At 47.6% G+C, this 25,148-nt stretch overlaps 1 protein-coding gene across 3 annotated transcripts in view; it reads right to left on the reverse strand.

Annotated features, from left to right (window-relative positions):
• CEP89 (centrosomal protein 89) overlaps nucleotides 1-25,148 on the reverse strand; it is a 1,655,177-nt gene that overhangs the window by 541,042 nt on the left and 1,088,987 nt on the right. The window lies entirely within an intron of this gene.

Raw genomic sequence — 25,148 nt, forward strand, 5'->3', positions numbered from 1 at the left:
GGCAACCCATGCACTTGGGGGCCGATTCTGTATCCCTACAGTTCCCCCAGGTCTTGACACTTGATGTCTGCACTTACCCCTGCACTTGCCATTAGCTGGCTGCACTTTTACCTATTGTTTTTATTTATTTTATTTATTCTTTACTGTTAATCCTATCTATTGCACTGCCTCCTCCCCCCGCACTATCCCTTTCCCCCTCCCCTGCTCGATCTCAATGTCATTTGGCCTAGTAAGATTGTTGTCTTTGTCTTCCCTCTGTTCCCTCTCCCTTGCCTCAATGCGCCTTGAAACACTTGTGTATAGGCGTGTTATAAATGCCATATCATATATCATATCCCCTATAGAGACAAGGAAGGCCCAAGTCAAGATTCCATCCTACCTCCCCTTTCAAATAAATCAGCATTGTTTGTTGGTTACATGGGGGTGGAACAGGATAATCATATACAGGCCCTCATTAAAGTGGATGGCTCGGTTTCTGACTTGTATTTGCCACCGTCTTCTTGTGAAGACCTGGACTAATGGCATCCTCACTTTCATCCTAGGGAGAAACTTACATGCACCTGGATACCAGCACCAAAGGAGCGACGCAGCCAGAGTGAGAAACCCTGGCCTGCATGACTGCACAAAGGAGGGAGCCCCTCCCTCACAGAGAAAAGCAGAACAAAGAGCCACATCACTAACGTGGTGGACAGAATGTATTGGAAGCCCACTGAACGCTGCTGCTTGCTGTAAGGCAGAGGACCGGAGAGCACGGTCACCCCAAAGTGGAAGACAGCAAAGCAGAGCCAGGAGCAACAGTTGGGCATCCCGCCGAAGCAGCAGACCCAGAGAACCCATCCGTCCCAAAGAGTAGAAGCTGCCGCACAAAGCACAGGCGCGCAAACCGGAGCCAGCTCTGACGGGCAGAACCACACTCACCAGATACCCCAAAGCTCCACCACTGGAAAAGAGGTACAGCCTGTTAGGGAGAATTCTCTGTTAAGGCCAATTCTCCTAAACCTAGTGAGTCCCCCAGCAGATTTGCTAGGATTGTTGGTGTTTATTTTTTCTCCTGTTAAGATTGAGAGTCTTTTTCTCCCTCTCTTAGACATGATTTGAGATATCCTGTGACTTTGTAATGTGTTTTATGGGTTATGGGGTCTTTTACTCCACAGGGTTTCATGTGGTTTTTGGTAAGTGTGTTACACAGCACCCTCAGTGCAGTAACACAGGGGTGTCATAGTGACCCCCAAACACAGACTCCATACCCTGGGACTGACTACTGTCTCCAAGGGCATGTAAAGTCACCATTGACTTTACTAGTCTTAAATTGGGAACAGAACCAGTACAAACCATCATATTGTGAAGGGGTAATTAGATTGCCCCTGGGTCTGTTTTACGAGGAGGCACTGTGCAGTCCCCCCTCGTCGAGTTTCTGGCTGGTGGCAGTGGTTACCACGTGAAATATTCCTTAAGAATATTTACTATGGGATTTTCCCATTCATTTTAAACGCACCACTTTTTGGTGCAATGTTAAAGATACCGCTGGGTTATTTATTTAATATTTATTCCCCGGTTGGGTCTTTTCGCCAAGACTCGGTTTTAAAATGGCGTTTGTGTTCGCCTCTGTAACTCCAACCCAAGTCGAGCCCTTTGTTCCACTTTTTGGCGGGCTTCTACACAGAAGCCTCCAAAAGCGGTGCCACTCTGTCTGGGTCTACAGGATGTGTGTGAGGGAGGTTTAGGCACCCTGGACTGAGTTGCCTCGGCAACTCAAGTCGCACTCTTGTGTGATTGGCCCAGTGGTGAGCCGCCCGGCTCACCACTTAGCATGTTTGAGTGACAGCTAGGACTGATGAATGGGGGTTTTCTGCATAAAAGCAGGGCTTTGGGGACTGGGACTTGAGACGTCGCCACAGGACCAAAGAATCCGAAGAGGGAGAAGTTGAGCCGACCTGCAACGACGACACCACCGGTGGAGCCCTGCTGAACCGACTCACCACTTCTTCCAATGACAGAGGAGATCTTCATCCCGAAGAGTCTTCTTCCTCTGACTGGTGGGGATAACCAGTTTGCCTGCCTTTTCCCTTCCCGGATCATCTCGTGGCTGCCTTGCCTGTGCCAAGCACCCCAGCAACCGGGATACCACGTTTTACCACTACCGTGAATAAAAGGGTAGTACCTTTTAACCGGAGAACTCCACGGCTGGTTTCTTCCCTGGCAGTGCAACGACCTTCAGCTTTCCTCCACGTCGAGATCTTCTCTTCCTCTGGACAACGCTGCGACATGCACCCACTGCCAGGAACAACTGCCCCCGCTGGAGGATTCTCTCCACTTTCAAGGTACTGTGTCCACCTGGCCTCCCTCTCAACGGTCTGTGTGGGGTGTCTCGTAAATCCTCAATTTACCACTTGAGTTGGCCCTAGGCTGGCTAACTGAACTTTTCTGAGCTGAACTAATTCCTTTTTAAACTCTCTGCAAGACTTTTCAAGCCTTTTAAACTGTGTGATCTTGGGCGCATTGGTGTTCTACTCTCTCTATGAGGTAGCCGGGCCTCTGAATTTTTTGTTCACAAGTAGACTTTGACTTTCCTGCCTTGCTGAGTGCTTCTAAAGTATTGTGTTGTGTGCTTTTCTAATTTCTGCCTTTTCCCTCCCTTTTTTGATAACTTATTGGAGTGCCATCTTTAGTTAAGCGCTCACCTCTGTCTGAAAATAAGTGGTGTTAACTAAGACTTGTCTAATAAGGAATAAGGGATGTATATATATTAATGATTGTGTTTTGAACTTGCTTACAATAATAGTGCTGGAGTGTTTCTAAGTGTGTCTTTAAATAAATAATTATATACTTTGATACCAAAGCTCTGGTCAGTGTTTGCTTGTCCTACTGTATTTTGGTACCTATCTTGTATACTCTATATACTGTCTAACTCTTCTTGAGAGAAGTCTGGCTGCTCAGCCACAGCTACCAGGTAAATCTGGGTGGTACAGACTGCTACCAATTGGGTTTACTGCCAACACCTGTAGTCTTAAGCCTTTTGCAGTGGTCCCTAAGGGAACTGCACAGGTTTCTGCCTAACACAGCCTTCATGCCGAAAGTGGGCGGAGGGAGGTGAGACCACAGCAAAGTCCAAATAGGACCAGGACTCTATATAACCCACAAAGGGGAAACTGGGCTAAACAAACTACAAACCCGCGTAGGACTATAGGTCCCAGGATCCCACAAGAGGAGGAAAAGGAGTTCAAGAAAGCCAATACCCCAAGTCGGCTCAAGCAGATCAGTACCCCAGGAGGCGTTTAGAGAAGCAATATAAGCAACTGGACTGACCAGGCCCATAACCTCGTCAGGCTGAGCACACAAGTACCCCAGCAGGGGTTGAAAGAAGCAAGACTACAAACCGGGCTGAAGAGGTCAAAAGCCCACATTGGGCTGAATAAAAAAGTACCCCGGCAGGGGTTAAGGAAAGAAAGCAGCTAAACTGCACTGAGCAGATACATAGCATACACGAGGCTGAGAAAGTGAACCATTTAAAAGGACTAAGTGTGAACTTTGTTACCACTGTGAACATGGACCTCTCCAGGCTCAAAGGATATTTCCTGGGAGAAGGGATAAAGCAAAGATTGTTGTTTTGAACATTTGACCAGGACTTTGTGGCAACCCTAAAAGGAAGGCTAAGAAAAATGTTTGTGCTTTTTTTGAAACTTGGGCAATCTGTACAAGATGGGATGGTATGGGAGGATATCAAGAGACCACTTAGATGGGGGTCAGAAAGCCAGCCTCCACTAAATTACAGAAGAGGGGAAGTAGCCCTACCCTAAGCTCAAGCTTAGATTCTCTTGTTTTCCCCTTTCTTTTATAGTGGAGATTATTTTACAGTAGATTTGAACAGAGGCCGCCGGTATTTTAGTTTTTCCGGCGCCCAGAAATGGGCAATTACCGGGGCATTACGGCCTTGCCCGACCCGGTATTTGCCCATTCCTGGGCACCGGGATTTTTTTTTCCGCCATTCCCATTTGTCCTCCATAGGGCTCAATGGGAATGGGGAAGCCGGATGCACCAGCATGATTATGAACGGTGCTGGTGCATCCGACATGCTGTGCTCGTGGGTGCCGCTCTGCCCGCCAAATCCGACCTGGCGGGCAGAAAGGAACCCACAAGCACATCTCGTAGTTTGCCAGTTCGGGAACTACGGTACCGGCAAGCTTACCGGTACCGTAGTTCACGGACCGGCAAACGTATAATGAGGCCCAGTGTTTTTTTTGTGCAACGTCCTGACAAGCACACATTTGTTCTTTCTGCACAGAAATAGGGCTCAGAGAAGGTTTTCCTTTATTTTCTGAATACAGAGTATTGTTGAACCATGTTCGCTTGTCTGTCTGCTGTGTCTGATTTAACATGAAACACTCCAAAGTCCGGTAGCCAGAAGAGCATTCAAATGTTATCTCTCAAAAGCTAGTTACTAATGGACACCAGCTTTTTCCTGAGGTTCACAAGGGCTATGAAGGGCCATACAATCACTAAACAGACCAGCTCCAGGTGGATGGTTCACTGTATCAAGACTTGCATGGTCCCTGAAGAGCTAAGACCCCCTTCAACAAGGGAATAGGCAGCAATCTCTGCCTGTAGATGTGTATTTCCGTACTTGAAAATAACTTTCTTTCTGATGGATACGCCAATTCCTCCATAGATTCCTCATTGCCCACAATTGTAATTGTTTGAAATTCTCATCTGAAATCAGTTTGGTTTGCAATAAATAAGATCCACTTTTCCTTGCGCACACCTGACGTTTGTAGCAAGGCCAGTAATCTGGCCTTGTCAAGAGGGGACGGGAACCCCTGTCAGGTGGGGGTCAAAGGCCTATCAGGGAGATATCCAGAGCCAGCCCTACCCCTGAGGCGGATTGCAGCAGCAGAAAGGACCCAAATGTTTGCCCACCATGACAAGATGTCTGCAGACCATCATTCAATCCAGCCTTGCCTACTCTTCCAGAAACATGTCTGCATCTTATTAGTAGTTGCAATACTCCAACATCTGAAAAAAAAGAAAACCCAGCAATCCAAAGTGATACTGCCTGACCGCTGCAGAGATCACCTACAAAGACACAGAGAGCCTTTAACAGGGAGAGACACCAAAGCGCTGCTGCAAATATACAGCAGATATGCCGATGATGTGAACCAAGGCAAGAGAGGCTGCTTCCATATGCAGCACCACAGATTACTTTGCAGAGTCGCTGGAACACAAAGGCAAGCCTGCACAACAACTCAATGGCCACCTAGACCACTAGGGACCAATAGGGGAGAAGGACCAGAGGAAGACTTGCTGGTAGTCCCCCACAAAGCAGGGTCCAGGAACACAAACCTGCATATTGGCCTTCCCAGGCCATCGGCCTCAGGGCGCGGCAAGGCTGCGGAGCCCTGAAACAGAGAGAAGCTCATAGGTCTTCTAGACCACCAGGGACAGAAAGGAGAAAAGGAAACATCCCTGAACACTTACCAGAAGACCCCACAGAATCGGTTCCTGGAATACGAACATAAACAGTGGCCTTCCCAGGCCGTCATTATTGGTACGCAGTAGGCCAGTGTGGAGAAAGTGTGAAGGTATTAGCCCCTTACTTATAACTTTATGTTACACATACGGCCCGGGTGGGGAAGATTGGGTCAGATGGGCCAGGGAGGCCTGCTCAATCAGGGGTGAGAAAGGGGGATATAAACAAGTAACAAGAAGCAGGAAGTGTGGGTTATGCGGGTGGAAGATGACCAAGAGACCAGCATGAGGAAGGAAGTAGCAGCAGATTGTGGAGGCGATCTGTGAAGCAGGCGAGGTACTAGCTAGGGAGTTAAAAGTGGTTCTGCAATGTGAGCGTTTGTGGCGATATAAGGTAATGTAAGGAGTGCTTGTTAAGCAAACATTATTGAGTGAAAGGAAGGTGTCCGACTAGTGGTTTGTGGGGAGGAGTAGTTGTTTTGACGGAGTAGTGGTCTGGAGGGAGAAGTGGTAATATGGAGGAGGGAGTACACCAGAGAAGGAAGACCTACCACTAGAGGAAATTGGATTAACATCCAAGGGTGGAGGTAAAACCTAAGAGGATTGAGAACATCAAAAGGATAGATGAGTGGGTGAAGGAGTGAGGCAAGAGAGGTTAGGGTGAGCGTGTTAGAAGTACTAATCCAACACATTATTTGTAAGGTGCCTACCCAAACCCCATTAGATATCTAACAACTGCTTAGAGTTGGGGCAGTTAGGGTGTACCTGATAACTGTCCTTTAAAACACTATCTTTAGCACAAGACAGTATTTAGACAGTAGGGTTCAACAATCAGTAGCACTAACCAGGGGTTATTGACACATGGGGCACTGAGGAGGGTCATAAGACAGAGACAGGGACGACGCCAGGTCCCTCAAAAAGAAAAAGAAAAACCCTTGAACAAGCTTTAGTCTCTCACTTGAAAGGCTAGCTTTAGGGACTGTGACAGCTGTCCGGTTTAGGTTTTCCTAATTTGTGATTCTTCTCCTTGTGGGTTGGGGTTTGTTGGCATGCGTCCACGAAACTTGCCTTCTGTGCTTCTCAAATACTCCTCACTTGTCCATCTCGACCATGTGCACTTTGTTTCACGCATAACTGTACTCTCTCCTCAGCTCTGCTCCAGCTGATTCACCCTTCCTCCATCACCTCCAACAGACACTCACCATCAGAATCTGTGGTGGGACCTTCATCACTGGGACAACTCCACCCCTACCCAGGCTAATTTATCCAAGGTTGCGGTCATGAGTTTGGGTACTTGGCGTTGTTCAACTCGGTCGGTTTTATGCCTTTTTGCTGTGTCTTGGGTTCAGGCTGACAATGCAGTGGGCCTCATTACAACTCAGGCGTTAAGGGTTAACGCCGTCGTTAACCCTTAACGCCTGATTCCGATTTTAACGGCTGCTTCTAGCAGCTGTTAAAATCCATGGCGCTAAACCGCCTTGGCGCTAATTACGCCACCGTAATTTACGGTGGCGTAATTAGCGCCTTCCCCACTCCCATTATGTGCTATGGGGCAAAAATGGGAATGGGGAAGGGTAAAATGGGAAATGGGGATTTACCACCCCACTCACCTTGGAATGGGGCGGTAAATCCGCCATCCACCATGGTGTAAATGTAGTTTACACCATGGTGGTAAAGTTGGCGTACTTACCGCCTGGGTCGTAATGACCCCCAGTATCTCCAGCTCCAGATGGTTTCTACGGGTCAGTTGCTGTGCCCTGGCGTATACATGACTGCACTTGACCATCTGCCATCATGCACCCTTGATTTGAGGTACCTCCTCAATCACCTTCTCACTTTAAGTTCCTATAACATTTTAAAGAGTTGCAGCTCCACCAGCTGTATCACAAGATGATCTGCAGAGATTACCGACTTCTCATGCTGACATATTCCTCCCAGGGCAATCCAACACACTGCGAACGGGCACACCTAGGCCCTCATTGTCACCTGAATTACCATGGGGGATTGGCAAATTCAGCATGTTGCCTTGATATCTTCACTGTGGGCAATATGCCCCCGGCAAGGAAGACATGCCAGGCGAAGTGTCATTTTAGATAGCAGTAGATTTGATTCAGCATGGGCAGTGGAAGTCTCAGGCCAGACAGACCTTTAGTGGTGCAAGGGGAGTACAACGGTTACAAAGGCAACATCAAGGGCGGCCCAAAGACACACTCTACAGTGAGTTGTTGGTTCTCAAGCCCCAAGTTCTGAAAACACAACAGGGGCCTCCAAAACTGTTGGAAGAGGCCTTGTTAGTTTCGCTAGTTTCACTCTCCTGTGGTTTCTGAGGTGCAGCTTGACACGTTGGATTACGTTTGTGAGGTCCTTTCCTCGGTTTGTGGCTTCGTGGCTTGGCGGTCTGGTGCGGCTGCTCTGTTCCTCCGCTTATAACTCCTTAGCAGCTTCGCCCCGCACGAGCTGAGCCTGAGAGGACCTGTGAGGACCAGTGAGCTGGGAACCGTGATCCGCGACCTGCTGCAATCCGTAGTCGTGACATGCAAGCCGCAAGCCACGAGCCGCGGCGTGACCAGAGAAGGCGGCGGCGGTGGCCGCAGCCATTTCAAAACGTAGCAGACTGAATTGGGACAGCCAGGATAAAGTGCGGGCTGGATAGAGGTGAGTGCAGTGTGGTGGAGTTCTATGGCACCGCATAGCATAGATGTCTCTTGCTGGGGGACTCGTATAATGGCGCACATTGGCTCACAGTGGGGCAAACTCCACAGTGTTAAGAGAGATTGGTGAAGCGGTGTCCAAAGGGTACAGTTTAGTCCAGCAGATTAGCAGACTAAGGTAGCCACCGGCCCACCCTTTGACCCTTTTGAATAAGAACCACCCTGGCAGCACTTGGGAGCACCTGTGATAATAACAAATCAAAACTGTTGCTGAGGCTATCGAGCGACTGGGGACTGCGGGGCATAAACCCTTTGACCCATATCAGCCTGGGAACTTCAAGCTACCTATTAAGAGGAACAATTGGACCTGGCGAGTTCCGGACAAAATACGAGGGGCCCCCTGTATTTAAACAAACTGAAACATCACCGCCTGATGAGATGGAGACTAATAATTAAGGGACAATTTGTCAGTTTGAAGTTTCAGTAGTGATTGGCCAATGCACTTAGTCTCCGACGAACTTGATGTCCAGTAAGGACCAGTTGGGGTCAGATGATCAGGGGGGCACTTGGGTTTGGAGGGCCTTCCATCAGAGGAAAGAATACAGAGTCCTGAAATTATCAATACAAGTGACGTTACAAGTGATGGGCTGATAGCAACAGTACCTCTCTTGCTTAAAGGCACCGTACTCCAGGAGGCAGTAATAGAAGGGGCGAAAGGAAAAGAAACTACACAGGGATTAATGTCCCCTTGTATATTTCAAATCTTTAAATTTATCCATCGAGGACGACCTTCCCCTCATCAAAAACACAAATTGTGGCAACCCTCTTTGAAAAAAGTATGGCGGCCGAGTGGGCTACTAACAGCTCCACTCTTCAAAGAAGTTTTTTTAAACAAACAGATTTGCAAAAGTATAATAGCGGTGAAACAGAATCATTAAATGTTCTTGAAACTTCGACTTTTAAAAAAACAATTAATCTGGATCCTACTCATAATGTGGTGTGACCTCCTTCAGCCATACTCGCACCCGATTTGGTTACGCATGAAGAAAATACCGCTTCTTTAATAGACGACACTTCTTTAAACTCGCAGCCCATGGAAGAATAGGGTGTAAACCAAGGAGCCATAGTGCTTCGGACGATCATGTCCAAAGATACCTTTCATCCTTCCCCGGCTTTAAAAGCCTGGGCAAATGATTTGGACTAATCAGGAAAGCGGCTACGACCTACAAATAAGGACACAGGAACGCAAGTGGGAACAAGAGCAAAAAAAAAAGAAAAGACACTGAGAATATCAGCTCAGAACCTCTGATTGCCAGAGGAAAGTTGGATAAGAATTACATGAACTCCACGGATAATGAGACCAAGAAAGCGGACACCATATCGGATGAGGATCTTCTGCTGGACATCGTGGTGGCCCAAGTAGAGGTCTCGCGGGATAATGGTCTATCCCCCAAACATGGGTAGAGACTCCTCAGAGACAAAGCCCTGTAATGATTCTCTGGCTTCTTCAGGAATTGACGCCAGCACAATGGAGGCTCTAACAATTTCAATGTCTCTATTCGTATATTTATATGAATCTCTTAATGATGATTTAAAGGACCAGACAACATTCCTTGCCATGTTACACACAAAAATTATATTCTTGGAAGGGTTTGTAACGGCCCTACAAACAAATTTGGATAAAAATACTTCTCAGATAACAAACTTTACATGCAATTATAAATCCGATCAACACAGAATGAAAAAAAAGTTGCAAGGTATGAGAAAATAGTAGTAGTACTATGGATATAATTCACGTAGGAGAAGATCAACCTCCCCTTGCAGTACTGCGAAGTCGAATAGATTACCAACCCACTCCAAATGACAAGGAACAAATTACAAAGATTCAAGTAATCAATAAAGTACTTCATACGGCTGAAAGGGAAGAAGAAGGCATCCAGCCTTGGCCAGTACAAACAGATTCTCCTACAGCCCCCATTGGGATGGCCCCTAATGAACGTAGTGACATCAGAAGAGAGGTTGAAGTTACTATGCAACCTGATATGATAATGTCCAGGGCGATGAAGGAAAAGCAGTTTAATATATTTTTGAAACCAACAAACAAGGCAAGTGGGACTTTAAATCCCGCACCCCCACTAAAACAATCCAAACAATCTAAGGGGACACTTCAAAAGATTAAAGCAAAAAATAATAAAGTGGGTCATAATGTTGGAATGTCAGTTCGCCCAATCACGGTACCTCAGAAAAAAAAAAACCCTGCTAAAGAATCTAGCAGCAGCCACAATTGGGGTTGACCCACAATTAGAAGAAAGGCACAGAATGAAACAACAGGACAAAGAAGTGACATCGTTGGACACGAATTACAGTCTATCTCAAAATGTGGAACCCCTGATGATAGAATTGGATAACTCTGATTATGCAGACCTTATGAATTTATCAACGTACTCATATGAAGACAGTGATCCTCAATAGGGGTGGACTGGTGATACTGTTCCAATAATTGAAAAGGATGGTGAGAGGTCACAACATGAAGAGAGTCTACAAGAGAGAATATTTGAAGTTAATACCTCGAGTAGAGAATCAGAGAGTAAATCTATAAACGATAGCATCGAAAGCTTGAAAAATCTCGTCAGGAGAAGAATGCTCCCAAAAAACTAAAATGAATGTGAGCAGAGAGGAACTGGTTGAGCAAGAACAAAAAAAACTATCAGGGTTGGTAGGGAGAAGCAAACCGGATCCACTGTGTCCTTGGAAGGACCCATTGCTTTCTAGGACTTTAGAAGCAAGACTGAAAGGACTGGTAGTCCAACCAGATAACAAAATTAACAATCTAAAGTCTCACGATAGATAGGTTGAAAGAATTAAACTGAATTCCGTTACATTTTCAGGGAAGGATGGTTCATCATTTAAGACCCTCGATGATAGATTGAAAAGTCTGATGACTAAACAACAGGTAGAAGAACAACATAAGAAAACGAAGAGGGAGAATTTTGTAAGCTCCGAGAGACGCCCAACAAACAAGCCAAAAGATAATTTAGCTGGATTAATTTTGGGCACTCATCAACTACTCCTACAGAGGGTACTATATGTCAAAGACGAACTGACGCTAAATAGAGCAAATGTTTTGAGACTTTTTCACTCCATTCCTTCCTTAAAATCAATAAAATCAGAGGAAATCTTATTGATTGATTTCCCTGATGAACAACGCTTGGACAAGGTTATAATTAAACTTTTGTCAGACAAATTAAATAATTTGTTGATAAAAGAGGCCGAGAGAATGTTGTATATGGGTTTCTCATTGACTTAAAAAATAAATAAATAAATAAAAAACGCCTCCTAACAGGTGACTTAGTTGTGTCTATCAGACACCCCCAAAAGACAAACTTATGTGCTGAACAACAAGTAATCTCGGAAGAACTCAACAAAACAATCAGCAGCAATAAGAGTTCAACAAAACCCGCATAATACACAAGAGGATGAGGACTTCAGTATAACAATTAAATGCTTCAACCAAATGAAATCAATGGACTGTCAGAAACGGAGAACTGAATAAGAAGAGTGTAGCTGGATTGCGGGGGCTTTGGCAATTACATTACATAAGCAATAACGCCAAAAGCTTAAGGATACGCCATCTACCCCACGTTTGACCCTGAGAAGGTGGAATACTAGGAGGCACAAGAACCTGTTTAGGGAAGAGAACATTGAATTTGACCTGTATGATATGGTGTTTCTACAAGAAACATGGTTGATGGAAACACCGGTCTTGGATGGATTTTCGTTGTGCCTGACTCCAGCATATAAGGGACCCAAAGGTAGACCTATGGCGGGCCTCCTTACAGCTATAAAACATACCCGAGGTTTGAAAGTTCTAAAAATCATGCACCCTACTCCACTGATACAAGCACTGCTGTTCCAAATAAATGTTGTTATGACTTTAAATTTGTATTGGAATCCAGCTTCGACCTGGAAGAGGGAAAGAGAGGAAAAGATCTTGGATTTTCAAAGAATAGTCGATAGCTTGGAGTCATTGGAGATTGTGAAAACTATTGACAGTGATCATAACATCCTTAAACTGACTCTCCCCCATTGGTCACATCAAATCGACTCAGAAGATCGAAATTAATTCCAGAGGCACAAGGCTAAGAATAGCTCCAGCAAACATAAGTAGGATGACCGAAGCACTGAGGGTGAAATTAACAGCGGAACAAGACCTTCAACCCAGTAAAAATAATGAATACACGTATGTCCTTTTAGCATTCGCAGAAAAAAATCTGGGGAGTGTTAAAACAACATTTGTAAAGCGACACAGTTACTGCTCCAAAAGGAAGTGAGAAAATTGGCCAAAATAAAGAAGCTTAACCCTTTAAGTGCCATGGGTTTCCCTCCCCCCAGTGCCAAGGCCTTTTTTGGTGATTTCGGTATGTCGCCATTCAATGCCTTGTAACTTTTTTGTTACATGAGATATCTCTGCCCCCTTTTTTCCCCCACATGTAGACAATGTAACGCCACACAGGAATCCTAGGTTGCTGTAGGGGGGTGAGCGAAAAAACCCAAAAAGGGGGGAACATTTCGGCTTTTTTCAAAAAAAATGCCAATAAAATGATGTGCAAAGAAGCCTGTGGTTTTTTCCATGTAAGAGCTAGGAACAAATGGTTTGCTGTGCTGAATTCCCCAAATTCCTGGCTTTCAAGAACAGGTTGAGTGGGGACGAAAAAAAATATTTTAATGTGGTTTGAAAGTGCACTGCGGAGGAGGGTTACAACTCTGGCAGCACAGGCTAGTCTGATCTCGGCAAAATATTGCAAGTTTACTATAAAGCCAGACGTTGACTTCTACACCAAAAAGGTGACCCGATTCCTGATTTATGGTGTGGAGGCAATGCTGGATTTATCTTGCAATCTATGGCCAACTCTGAAAGGTCTCTTCTGGAGACGGGTATTCGCACTCCCCAATGTAATATCAGTTCAAGCTATTAGAGTGGAACTGGAATTATACTCACTTTACATTGTGGCTGTTTGGAAATCCTTGGCACTGCTAAGTAAGTGTTTGACTGCTAAACAAGAGGGTGGGTTGATGGTCTTGAGAAGAGCATGGGAGGCAAAATCAGAGCCCCTCTTAGACTCTTGGAAGGAGATATGCACTTCCCACCTGAAAACCGTTCATTCCACTTTGGACAATCTTATCAGGAATCCAAACTTAGTTGAGAAGAACAAGTTACTCTCTTACCTGGTAACGTTCTTTTGATGGGATGGTCCGACGACGTATTCCATATCTATGACAGTAATCACCACAGCTGTGCTGCTTCGGAAAATCGGCGTTGATACACCGCCCTCGAGGACCTCCTCCGACGGCCGACGTCCCTGGATGTTAGAAGTAGGACGCACGACGCACATAGCCTCAGTTGTAGTTTTTTCCCAGAATGTGTGCCACCAGTCTTCTGCCATTCTGTCACACAAAGCCTTGCGGAAACGTAACCTGCAATCGCATAAGAAATTCTGTAGCGGGGAAGGTAGGGAGGGAGCGATATGGAATACGTCGTCGGACCATCCCATCAAAAGAACGTTACCAGGTAAGAGAGTAACTTGTTCTTCGAGGGGATTGGGTCCTCAGACGTATTACATATCTATGACAGACTCCCAAAGCAGTACCAAAGCAAGGAGGTGGGAAAAGAATTTTAGAAAACAGAAATTTAGCATGCCCAATCAAATTGCGGAGTAAAGGACCGCCTTGCCAAAGGCCAAATCCTGCCCCCGGATGGAATCAAGGGAGTAGTGACGTACAAAAGTATGTACCGAAGCCCAGTTGGCTGCAACACAGATGTTACGAATAGGAACACCCCTCTGCAGGGCAGTAGAGGCAGCCATACCCCTGGTAGAATGGGCCTGTAAGCTGACCGGTGGGTCCTTACCCGCCAAGCGGTAACACTCGGAGATAGCCAAAATAATCCAGCGAGACAAAGTCTGTTTCGTCACAGCCTGTCCCAAACGCTTTCCAGCGTAACCAATGAAGCGCTGATCATCCACTCTGACCCAGGGACATGCGAGAAATATAAAAGCTTAACGCTCTCCTAGGATCAAGCCTATGGAGCCTCTCCTCTTCCTTACCAGGATGTGGAGGAGGATAAAATGCCGGAAGAACCACCTTCTGGCCTAAATGAAATTCCGACACCACCTTCGGAAGAAAAGAAGGACGAACTCTAAGGACAACACTGTCCTTATGAAACACAGTGAAGGGTGGCTTAACTGAAAGTGCCTGTAACTCACTCACTCTGCGAGCGGAAGTGACCGCAACTAAAAATACAGTCTTAAGAGTTAACAGTCTCAAAGGGCATGAATGCAAAGGCTCAAACGGAGCACCCATCAGAAACTGGAGAACAAGGTTCAAATCCCAACCGGGCACCTGGAAAGGTGACGGAGGGAACACATTATTGAGCCGTTTCAGAAACTGAGAAAGTAAAGGAATTTTAAAATAGGAACACTCTTCAGACGAGCGCTTAAATATGGACAGCGCCGCCAGGTAACCTTTAATGGTACCCACTTGAAGGCCCCTGTGGGCCAAAGAAATCAAAAAAGACAGAACCATGGGAATTTCACATGCAAAAGGATCCACATTCTTAACCCTGCACCAGTCGCAGAACTTTCCTCAACGGCAACGGTACAGGGACTTTGTTGCGGGCCTTCTGGCCGAAAGCAACACCTCCATCATGTCTTCCGGGAGGTCCCAATCCTTATACCTCAACCTTTCAGAAACCAAGCGTGAATGTTGAGGGATCGGACCTCTGGATGGAGAACCTGACCCCCCCCTCCCGTGAGAGCAGATCGTCTCGGTAGGGAAGACGACGTGGAGGGCAGATGGACAAGTCGAGAAGGTCCGGGTACCATGTCCTGCGGGCCCACGCCGGAGCAATGAGGTTCATCCGGGAACCGAACCTCTGTAACCTCCGCAGTACTTTCGGGATGACGGGAACTGGAGAAACGCGTACAGCAGTGGGAATGACCACTCCACCACCAACGCGTCTCCTAAGGCTCCATTTGGAGGAAATTCCTGCAAGCAGAACCTCTCGCACTTCCGGTTGACACTGGAAGCGAAAAGATCCACTTGAGGGGTCCCCCAAAGGGCAAAGATCTCCTGAGCCAACTCCCACTTGTGAGAGATCGTGCCCTGCCTGCTCAGAGCGTCCGCCGTCTCCTTTTCATCTCCTGCCAGATGAACTGCTGAGATCGAAAATTCCTGCTGGATTGCCCAGAACCAGAGCTGCATCGCCTGCCTACACAGAGGAAGTGACCCTGCCCTCCCTTTTTGTTGAGGTAGTGCATGGCCACTGTGTTGTCCGTCAGGATCAGGACATTCTTTCCTCGCACAGTCAGCAGAAAAGCCTTCAGGGCTAGGCTGACGGCCCTCAGCTCCAACAGATTGATATGGAGTCTGGACTCCAACGGAGACCAACGACCGCTGACTGTCAACACGTCGGCATGAGCTCCCCCATCCCGTTAGGGATGCGTCCGTCACGATCGTCACCTCCGGCCAGGGCAGCCAAAATGGAGCCCCCCTCATCAGATTGCCTTCGTCGGCCCACCACAGAAGGTCCCGGGCGACCGAAGACGGCATCTGAACAGGGTCCGACATACTGCCGGAGGACTGAGACAACTGGAGCTTGAGTGCCCATTGCAAAGATCTCATCCGCAACCTGGCCTCTGGCACCAGAAGAATGCAGGATGCCACGAGGCCGAGCAGTCTCGAGAACTCGAACGCTGGGAGAGTCTGGGCAAGTTGAAACTTGTGCACCATCTGCTGAATGTGATGAGCCCTCACCTGGGGAGGAAAACACTGCCCCAGGAACGTGTTGAGCACTGCTCCGATGTAATGGAGCCTCTGAGTTGGTGTCAAATGGGACTTCATTAAGTTGAGGGAGAAGCCCAGCTTGTGGAGGGAGTGGCAGGTGACTGACAGATGATCCAGGACTTACTCAGGAGAGCGCGTCCTGATCAACCAATCGTCCAGGTAGGGGTAGAGGTGAATCCCCCCCTTTCTTGAGGTGCGCTGCCACCACTACCATGAGCTTGGTGAAGCCCCTCTGGGCGGAGGTCAATCCGAACGGCAGGACCCGAAACTGAAAGTGCGAGTCGCCAACTGTGAACCTCAGGTACTTCTTGTGCTTTGGATGGATCTGCACATGAAAATAAGCGTCCTTGAGGTCGAGAGACACCAACCCGTCCTGAAGTTGAAGGGCCTGGAGGACTTGAGAGTAACCATCTTGAACTTGTCCTTCCGTAGGAGTTTGTTCAAACCGCACAAGTCCATGATGGGTCTCAATCCCCCGTCTTACTTGGAAATCAAAAAATAAGGGGAATACCATCCCTTGTTCCTCTCCGCTACAGGCACCAGTTCTATGGCACCCTTCTGCTTAGCAGGGATTGAATTTCCTGCGCAAGGAGCGGATCCGGACTCTTCAAAGAGAGATTCCCCGGTGGATTGTCTTGAGGCCTCTGCCGGAAAGGAAGACAGTAGTTGTGGGTTATGATCTCCAGAACCCACACATCTGAAGTAATGGCGCGCCACTCTGCAAGATGCTGCGCCAGCCTTCCCCCAACCGGCGAACCATGGGACATGGCCTTATGACTGAGCTGAAGCGGCTGCGGTGTTGCCTGAGGGCAAAGAGGTAACAGCCTGAGCGGCCTTGGCACCTCGAGTACCTTGTTTTACACCTCTGGCACTCCGGCGGTGGTCCCTTTGACTGGCAGCTCCTCTCGCTTTACCAAAGGATGAGTAATAACGAAAGGAACCTCCCCTCCATTGCTGTCCCCTAGGACGAAAAGGCGGAGGTTGTCAAACTGCAGCGCCCAGCGACTTCGCTGCAGCTTTTGAGGTCTGCAACCTCTCAAGGCTCTCGTCAACCTTGCTGCCAAAAAGATGTTCCCCGTCAAAGGGCATGTTGAGGAGTAGGGCCTGCACATCAGGATCAAACCCCGACTTCTGCAACCACGCAAACCTGTGTATTACGTTGCTCGCCGCCATGGACCTGCTGACGCAATCTGCCATGTACAAACCCGACTGAACGGCCTCACACATCGCATCCTTGCCATCCTGAACCATGGCAAGGAAACCATCCTGTTCGTCCCCTTCGGGAATATGTTCAGCCGCCAAGGAAACAGTTCCACAGTGTGTGCGTGAAACGAGACAAGGCACATATGGAGTTGGCCGCCAGAAGCGCCATACCCCCTGCAGAAAACACTTTCTTCGCCTAGCCGTCAAAACACTTGTCGTCCCTATCAGGAGGGATGGTAGGGTACGACGCCTGCTTTGCCGGGGCCGGAGCCGCCTGCACCACCAAACTCTCCGGAGTAGGGTGCTTGGACAAGTAGCAGGGGTCACTACTGGCTGGGTGGTATTTTCACAGCAAAGACTTGCCCACTGCCAGGAGACTCTCCGGAGCAGTCCAAGCCACCGCCGCCACCCTCTGTAGAGCCATATGAAATGGCAGTACAAACTCCCATCCTAAGCAGACCATCTTAAGTACTCGGTGACCCTTGACATAAGGCGCCGGTATGAAGAATCGCCATGAGTGCCAGGCTCAGGCCTACAAAACTCCGCCTCCGGAGAGGTGTCCAGCCCACTAGCATCATGCAGGGACTGCCTCAGGTCCTCAAACTGGCTATGGCCCGAGAGAATCTCGTCTGGCACGAAAGGCGTTGAGGGCGTCGAGTGAATCGGCGCCGAGAGAATCGGCATCGACGACAGCCGCAGCGCCGACACAGGCCTCGAAGGCGGAGCTCTGAGCGTGTCCTTCGACATCCTGGGTGCCGACGGCGTCGACGACCTCGGCGCCACAGGCGTCGATGTCTTCTTCGAAGACTTCACAGGTTCACGCGGTCTCGAGCACATTGAGGACTGGGACCTGGAACGGGCATGACGAGAACGATTCCCCTTGTCCGAGCGGGACCTCTCCCGCAAATCGTGCCGACCACCCGAGCCCGAAGGCGTACGAGCTGTGTCTCTCGACCGATCACGACCGACCCCACTCTGAGGCGCGGACGGACCGGTACCCTGCGATTCGAGAATCGCTAACATTTTCTTCCCGAAGGAAGCCCATTCCTCCGGTGTCGCATGCTTGGTGGGATAAGCGACCCGCCGATGGGCGGAGTCCTCGGATGAGGACGGGGAAGGCGACCGATGCCGGTGCTCCCGGGAATGCCTCGAAGAGGCAGAGGAGTGGCGGGACCGACTCCCGGAGCGAGACCCACTGGACTTCCGATGGCGATGCAGAGAGTCGCCCCTCAAATCGTCTGTCGAAACCCCCGCAGACCTCGACTTCCGGGGCTTGGACACCTTACCTACCGACAACAACTTCTTGTGCTCCCGCAAGGCTTTGGACGTGAGCGACTGGCAGTCGACACAGTCATCCGTGTCATGGGCCTCCCTGTTAGGCAGAAACCTGTGCAGTTCCCTCTGGGACCACTGCAAAAGATTTAGGACTACAGGTGTTTGGCAGTAAACCCACTTGGTAGCAGTCTGTACCACACAGATTCACTTGGTAGCTGTGGATGAGCAGTCAGACTTCCCTCAAGAAGTGTAGGTCAAGAGCACACAATAGAACAAGTAAACACTGACCAGGGCTTGGTGTAAAAGAGATAGAATTATTTATTTAAAACCACATCTAGAAAAACACACAGGCACTAATAGTAAGCAATTCAAAAACACGGTCACTAAAAGATATACACTCCCTTAAAATAATATTAGGCAAGTCTTAAGTAAAGCCCCACTTATTTTCAGACAGCGGTGAGCGCTTAACGTAGATGGCACTCTAATAGTTCGTTTTAAAAAGGGAGAGAAAAGCAGAGAACAAATTGAAACAGATCCCAACACTTTTTCAAGAACACAACAAGAGAGGAAGGCAAGGTAAAACCGTGAAGTTAGAGTTCAAGAGGCCGGATCCACTTTCAGAGGATCCAAACGAAATGTGTCCAAGGTCACACGGTTGCAGTGCACAAAAGTCTTGTAAAGGTTCAAAAAGGAGTTGGATCACAGAAAGGGACCAGTTAGAGGGTCAAGGCGGCCAGCCCAGTCCAGAAGGTTAAGTAGTTATTATTACCTTGTAGCAATCCTTAGAAAGGGAGGCCTGGCGGACACGGTACCTAAAAGTGGTGAGAACGCTCCAGCGGGGGCAGTTCCTGGCAGCAGGTGCAAGTCGGTGCTTCGTCCGGGGGAAGAGAGGATCTCGTCGTGGAGGAAGACAAGGGTCCGTTGCACTGCCAGGGAAGAAACCAGCCGCGGAGTTTCTCAGGTACAAGGAGCGGTCCGGTGATTCGCGGTTCAGTGGTGAGTGGCTATCCGGCCGCCGGGGTGCTTGGCACGGGCAGGTCGACCACAAACCGGGCTGGGGTGCGAAGAAAGAAAGGAAAACTGGTTGTGCCCACCAGTCAGGGGAAGAAGCCTCTCCAGCCGGGGAGATCTTCTCTGTCGTCGGGAAGTGGTGAGTCGGTTCCGCAGGGCTCCACCGGTGGTGTCGTCGTGGTAGGTCGGCTCAGCTTCTCCATCGTGGATTCTCAGGTCCTGTGGCGACTTCTGAAGTTCCAGTCCCCAAAGCCTTGCTTTTATGCAGAAAACCCCCATTCACTCAGCCTAGCTGTCACTCAAACATGCTAAGTGGTGAGCCAGCCGGCTCACCACTTGGGCCAATCACACAAGAGTGCGACCTGAGTTACCAAGGTAACTTGGTCCAGGGTGCCTAAACCCCCTCCCACACCCCCTGTGGTACCCAGACAGAGTGGCACCACTTTTGGAGCCTTCTGTGGAGAAGCCCGCCAAAAAAAGTGGAACAAAGGGCTCGACTTGGGTTGGAGTCACAGAAGAGAACACAAACGCCATTTTAGAATAGAGTCTTGGCAAAAAATACCAACCGGAGAATTAATATTAATTAAATAAACCAGCAGTATGTTCGAGGCTATGAGAATTAAATAATTAAAGTTGGTAGCCTCGAACAATGGGAAAATCCCATAGGAAAATATTTGCGGTCGAATATAAAAAGTAGTTTCCACTGCCACCAGCCAATCAGGGGGGACGGAGACGTGCCCCCTCGACTAACAGACCCCGGGGCAATCAAATTGCCCCGACCGGTACGTCCACAATATGATGGTTTGTACTGGTCTCTGTTAATAATTTGGGACTAGTAAAGCCAATGGTGACTTTACATGCCCTGGGAGACAGTAGTCAGTCCCAGGGTATGGAGTCTATGGTGGGGTGTCACTATGACACCCCTGTGTTACTGCACGGAGGGTGCTGTGTAACACACATAGGAAAAACACATGAGACCCTATGGAGTAAAGGACCCCATAGCCCATAAAACACATTACCAGTCAAAGGAATACCATTAATCATGTACAAGAGTGGGAGGAAAAGAGTCTCACTCTTGGCAGGAGGAAAAAAAACAAACTCCAGAAATCCAGCAAAGCTTATGGGGGACTCACTAGGTTAGGAAATTCAGCCTAAAGAGAGAATTCTCCCTAACACTCCCCGAGGCACCAGAGGCAGGCGTCGTGCGATTCCGTCACCGACATCTTGGACCCGCAGTCCCCGCACTTCTTAAAGCCCGGACGTGGTGTGGAAGACGAGGTTGACATCTTCACAAAGAAATACTTCAACACCAAACAGGTTCGAAGAACCGAGAAACAACAGAAACTCCAAAGAGTCGAGGCGTGCCGAGATTCCCGAAGCGAACACGTTCGCGGAAAAAACAGAACTGAGGCTACGGGCATCGTGCGTCCTACTTATAACATCCAGTGACGTCGGCCGTCGGAGGAGGTCCTTGAGGGCGGCGTATCGACATCATTGACGCAGGACGCAGACGCCGAAAGATTTTCCGAAGCAGCACAGCTGTGGTGATTACTATCATAGATCTGGAATACGTCGGAGGACCCAATCCCCTCGAAAAGGTTGCTGGACCTAGATTGGCTACAAACAATTGAGGCAAAAGATGGCTGCAAATTGTACGGCAGGGCAATACCAGAAACCACGCCAGGGGGTACCCTTCCTCCTTACCTGAGGAAATTTCCTGACCATCTAGCCCGTCGCGAGTTTATGCGATTCCGATTCAACTTGTACCCGACAAGAGACATTTTAGAAGTGAGAAAGTTAAGAAGTGAGAGGAATTTCATATGTAGGCTCTGCAACTTGGAAAGGGAAACACTCCACATTTGGTCATTGGATGCTCGGGACTACAGGATCTAAGAACTCAATTTTTCCGAAAATTTGCATTCAACCGGCGCACACTAGAATTAAAAGACTGGTGGTGTCTACTAATATTAGGAGAAAAAGTGTCCTTGACCTTGGCTCTTTTGCAAGTGATTTTTGACTAACGGTTGAAAGACCAGTCTTGGAGTGTAAATAAACCCATATTGGTAAAAATAGCGAATTAAGGAAAAAGACATGAAGCTATTTGAAAATGTGGGGATTATATAGCTACGTTGGCAATGACAATTGATGGTTAACCTCACTCTTAAAACGACTCAAAGGGGGAGGAATACTAGTGAAATGCATGAACAATCCCCAATTGTTATCGTGGACTTTAAACTCTACTGTCTTATTGTTGTATTGTTGGTCTAATGTTTTGTAATTATTATGATTGTAAATATATCAAGTAAAGTTTGATTTAAAACTTTATAGTTAATAAAATAAAAAAATAAAAAAATCAGGGGCCTCTGCAGAAGGACAGAGTGATGAAGATGGTACCTTTTCTATCCAAGTCTGTCTTGGATGGTAAAGGTACCATCAGTTTATTTTGCAGTACCAGAATAGGTTCCTCCTGAACTATGACCAGGAGCCTGGTGCCCTGATCTGATGGAGGTGCCTCATTGTATCAAATGAGGTGCACTGCCAAGAAAATAATTATTTGGACCTCTTGCATGTATCCTGATCTTTCTTTCAATCCAGCTCTGCAACCATGCCCATCTCGAGGCCTCGGCGCAGCATTTATGAAAACTCTGAGGTGAGTGACAAAAATAAACCGCTTCTACAAAGCACTGCTACTGGTTAACACCATTATCAAGAGTTTCGAGACAACCGGTATGATGGGCCTGAAGTTGGGTATATTGTTAGGATTGAAGGTTGAATCTTGAGGTGCATGACAAGATCTTTCCTTATGCATCATATATTGCTGTTTGTCAAATGAAGCAAAAACATATGGATGAGATTTAAAAATCCTGGCAAGGGCCTTGGAAAGTCAGTGTTTTTTAGGGTTACGTGGGGACATTCCAAAGAGAACCCAATGGTGTAGTTAAAGACACACCCTAATAATGCTAAATCATATGTACAAATAGGGAAGATGTGACTTTACTGAGTCTGCCTTGGATGAATTCAACCCCTGATACGGGGATATAGTAGTATAAATCAATATATAGAGCATACTGTAAGTTTATAATTGTAAAGATTGCGCTAACTGAATACTTAGAGGTGATAAAGAGTACCATGTTTGTGAAGTGGTGCTTTGGTGGATTTCATTCTGCTAGGTTTAACACCCCTGTTTTTTCCTCAGGTTTGAAGATCTCTTTCTGAATGGATTAGACATTAAAGTGGAGTTTGCCAAACCGTCTGGATTTCATAAAATGCCCTGTGCCTAAAAGGTGGTCTCAGTTGCCTCTACCCCGGTGGTCTACTATAGTTTGTATGGTTTGATGTGGTTTTAGATGAGAATGATGTATTTTATCAGAAGAACCAGTGATTTTCTCAGATTGGCAAATGTTTACACTGATTTTGACACTTGTGATGTTTTTCTAAAAAATAATGAGATCAGTCTTTTACAATGTTTTTTCTACATATTAATAAAAATATAGAATTATTAGAGGGAGTCCTTTGATTTGAATTGAATGCCTTTCATCTCACTGTTTAGAGAGACGTTTTCTTCACAATGCTTTGAAGTTATGATGAAATGGTGACTGTCAACATGAGATAACTACGCCTGAGCTCACCACATAGAAACACAAGTACTATGATCTCTGATGTTAACATAAATATATAGGTTCTATCCAGGCCAGATCATAGTACCAAGATATTCCTGGTATCCCCTGCCTCTTCTGTTTTGTTGTCTACTATCGTTATCACCATTTAATATTGTTATGGTACTGACTAGAGTGGAGCTAATTTGAGGATAGGTCACCCCACAGCCCCTTCTCGTATAACATACCTACCTTAAGCCAAGCCCAGGATGGCCTTTGTTACCCAAGAAGGAAATGTTCCAACCTTGCTCAGATAAAGGGAATTCTAAAGGTTTGGATGGATTCAGAACAGACCACTCGAGACCGGACAGCATAAGGCGATTAATGCCACTATGAACGGTAAATGTAGTCAAGAGTCATTTGTTCTCAAGAAGGCCGGATATAGTCAGAGCTAAGACATAAGGCAGCATGAGAGCGCATGAACATTTTGTAAACTACCAGCATGTACGGTGCAGTAACTCTACTTGGAGCACAACACCCTGAGAATTGTTGCAAAAGAGAGAGGTCACTACTAGGATGATCACCGCCAGGATCCTCACAGACTGCTTCAAACTCACCAATTCCTTGCAAGGATTAACCTATGCATTGAGTGGGGTAACCAGTCACCTGCATTGCGCGGCACTCCGCTGCCTTTCCAGGCCCCACCTGGTGCCACTTAGTCATCCTATGAATTGGGGGTACAGTGGAGGGACAATGGCAAGCCGGGGGCACGAGCACTTGCTGTGGAGGCTTGCGCGCATTGGTCACCACCATGATGGCCCATCTGCGTTGGGGTTGAGGACCCCACCCTGGTTTCCCTGCATGAGCTGTGTGGGGAGTGTTGCAGGTTCCCACAACAATTAATCAGCTGATGTCTTGATTCTATCTTGCACAATTGGGACCATAAAAACCTTACCTTGCATGGACTAGCCACGTATTAACACTCCTGTGTCCCTGTTCCTAAGCATTTGTTCATGCCAGCCATTTATTCCTTCTCCCTATTTCTACTACCGCTTTTACTTGCACTCTGCCCTCTTTTAATCCTGCTTCCTGCACCAGCTCTCATGGGACCAGTGTGTCTCTAACTTGCTGTTGTCCTCAGTGTTTTCCTGCTGGTGCCTTCTGCTCCTGGTCAGTCCTGCCCTCTAGTGCTTCACTTCCCATGCTCCTACTCCTGCCACTCTTGCCCACAACTGCTTCCTGCCTAGATCATGTCTGCTCCCCCCCACCTCGTTTTCTTTGTAACTGTTGGGCTCTGCAGTACGCCTCCTACCTTGCTATTCTGTGCGTTTCTGGTCATCAACCACCAGCATTGTGTCAGTCATTCAGTCTCTAAAGGCACACTCTACACATCCATCAAAGACTTTTCTGTCAGCGCTTTGCACCATCTCTGTACCAAAATAATCAGGGGAAGCCAAGTCAGGGTGTGGGGAGCTAAGCGGGGAGATCACAAGTACCAATTCCTTGGGGGGTCTATAGGGTGGCTCTCAGCTGCACACTAACCACCAAGCAGCACCAACAGTCAGCCTGGAACCCCAACGACAGCCTAGCCAGATGACCACAACCCCACTCTGTTGGTTCACTATTGGAGGTAAGCCCGATTCCCTATAAGCACGGATAGCAGACTAGAGGAGGCACCAAGAGCCATGTCTTAATATCCCTGCGGAGCAAGCATAAGGGACACCAGCAGGAAGAAAGTGGAGTTGCCTGTTACTGAGGACCAAGAGACCAGCACATCTACGCGGTCAGAGGGAGATAGTGTGCTTAGAGGTGTCTATTTTCACTTCAGCACAAGGAGGAGGCAACATACTAGAGTGTCAGCTCTTTGTGGTGCTCTGAAGGGGAACCCCAGGACCTTGAAGTCAAAAAGCATTGCTTTTCTAAACTCCTATAGGTCCGCAGAATATCCAGGAATTTCAAACCACGTTGAGTCGCCTTCAAACTTACATCTAACCAGTGCCTCTTCATGCAGCATCCCACTGACATAAGTGTTTTGCCCTGTTGAACTGACCAACAGAGCAGTGTCAAGTCTTCTGGTTTAAAGAAGCCACCACTGTGAGGAGCTTAT

This window comes from Ambystoma mexicanum, chromosome 1q (assembly GCF_040938575.1).
Source record: "Ambystoma mexicanum isolate Mex_15411 chromosome 1q, UKY_AmexF1_1, whole genome shotgun sequence".
NCBI classification, from domain to species: domain Eukaryota; kingdom Metazoa; phylum Chordata; class Amphibia; order Caudata; family Ambystomatidae; genus Ambystoma; species Ambystoma mexicanum.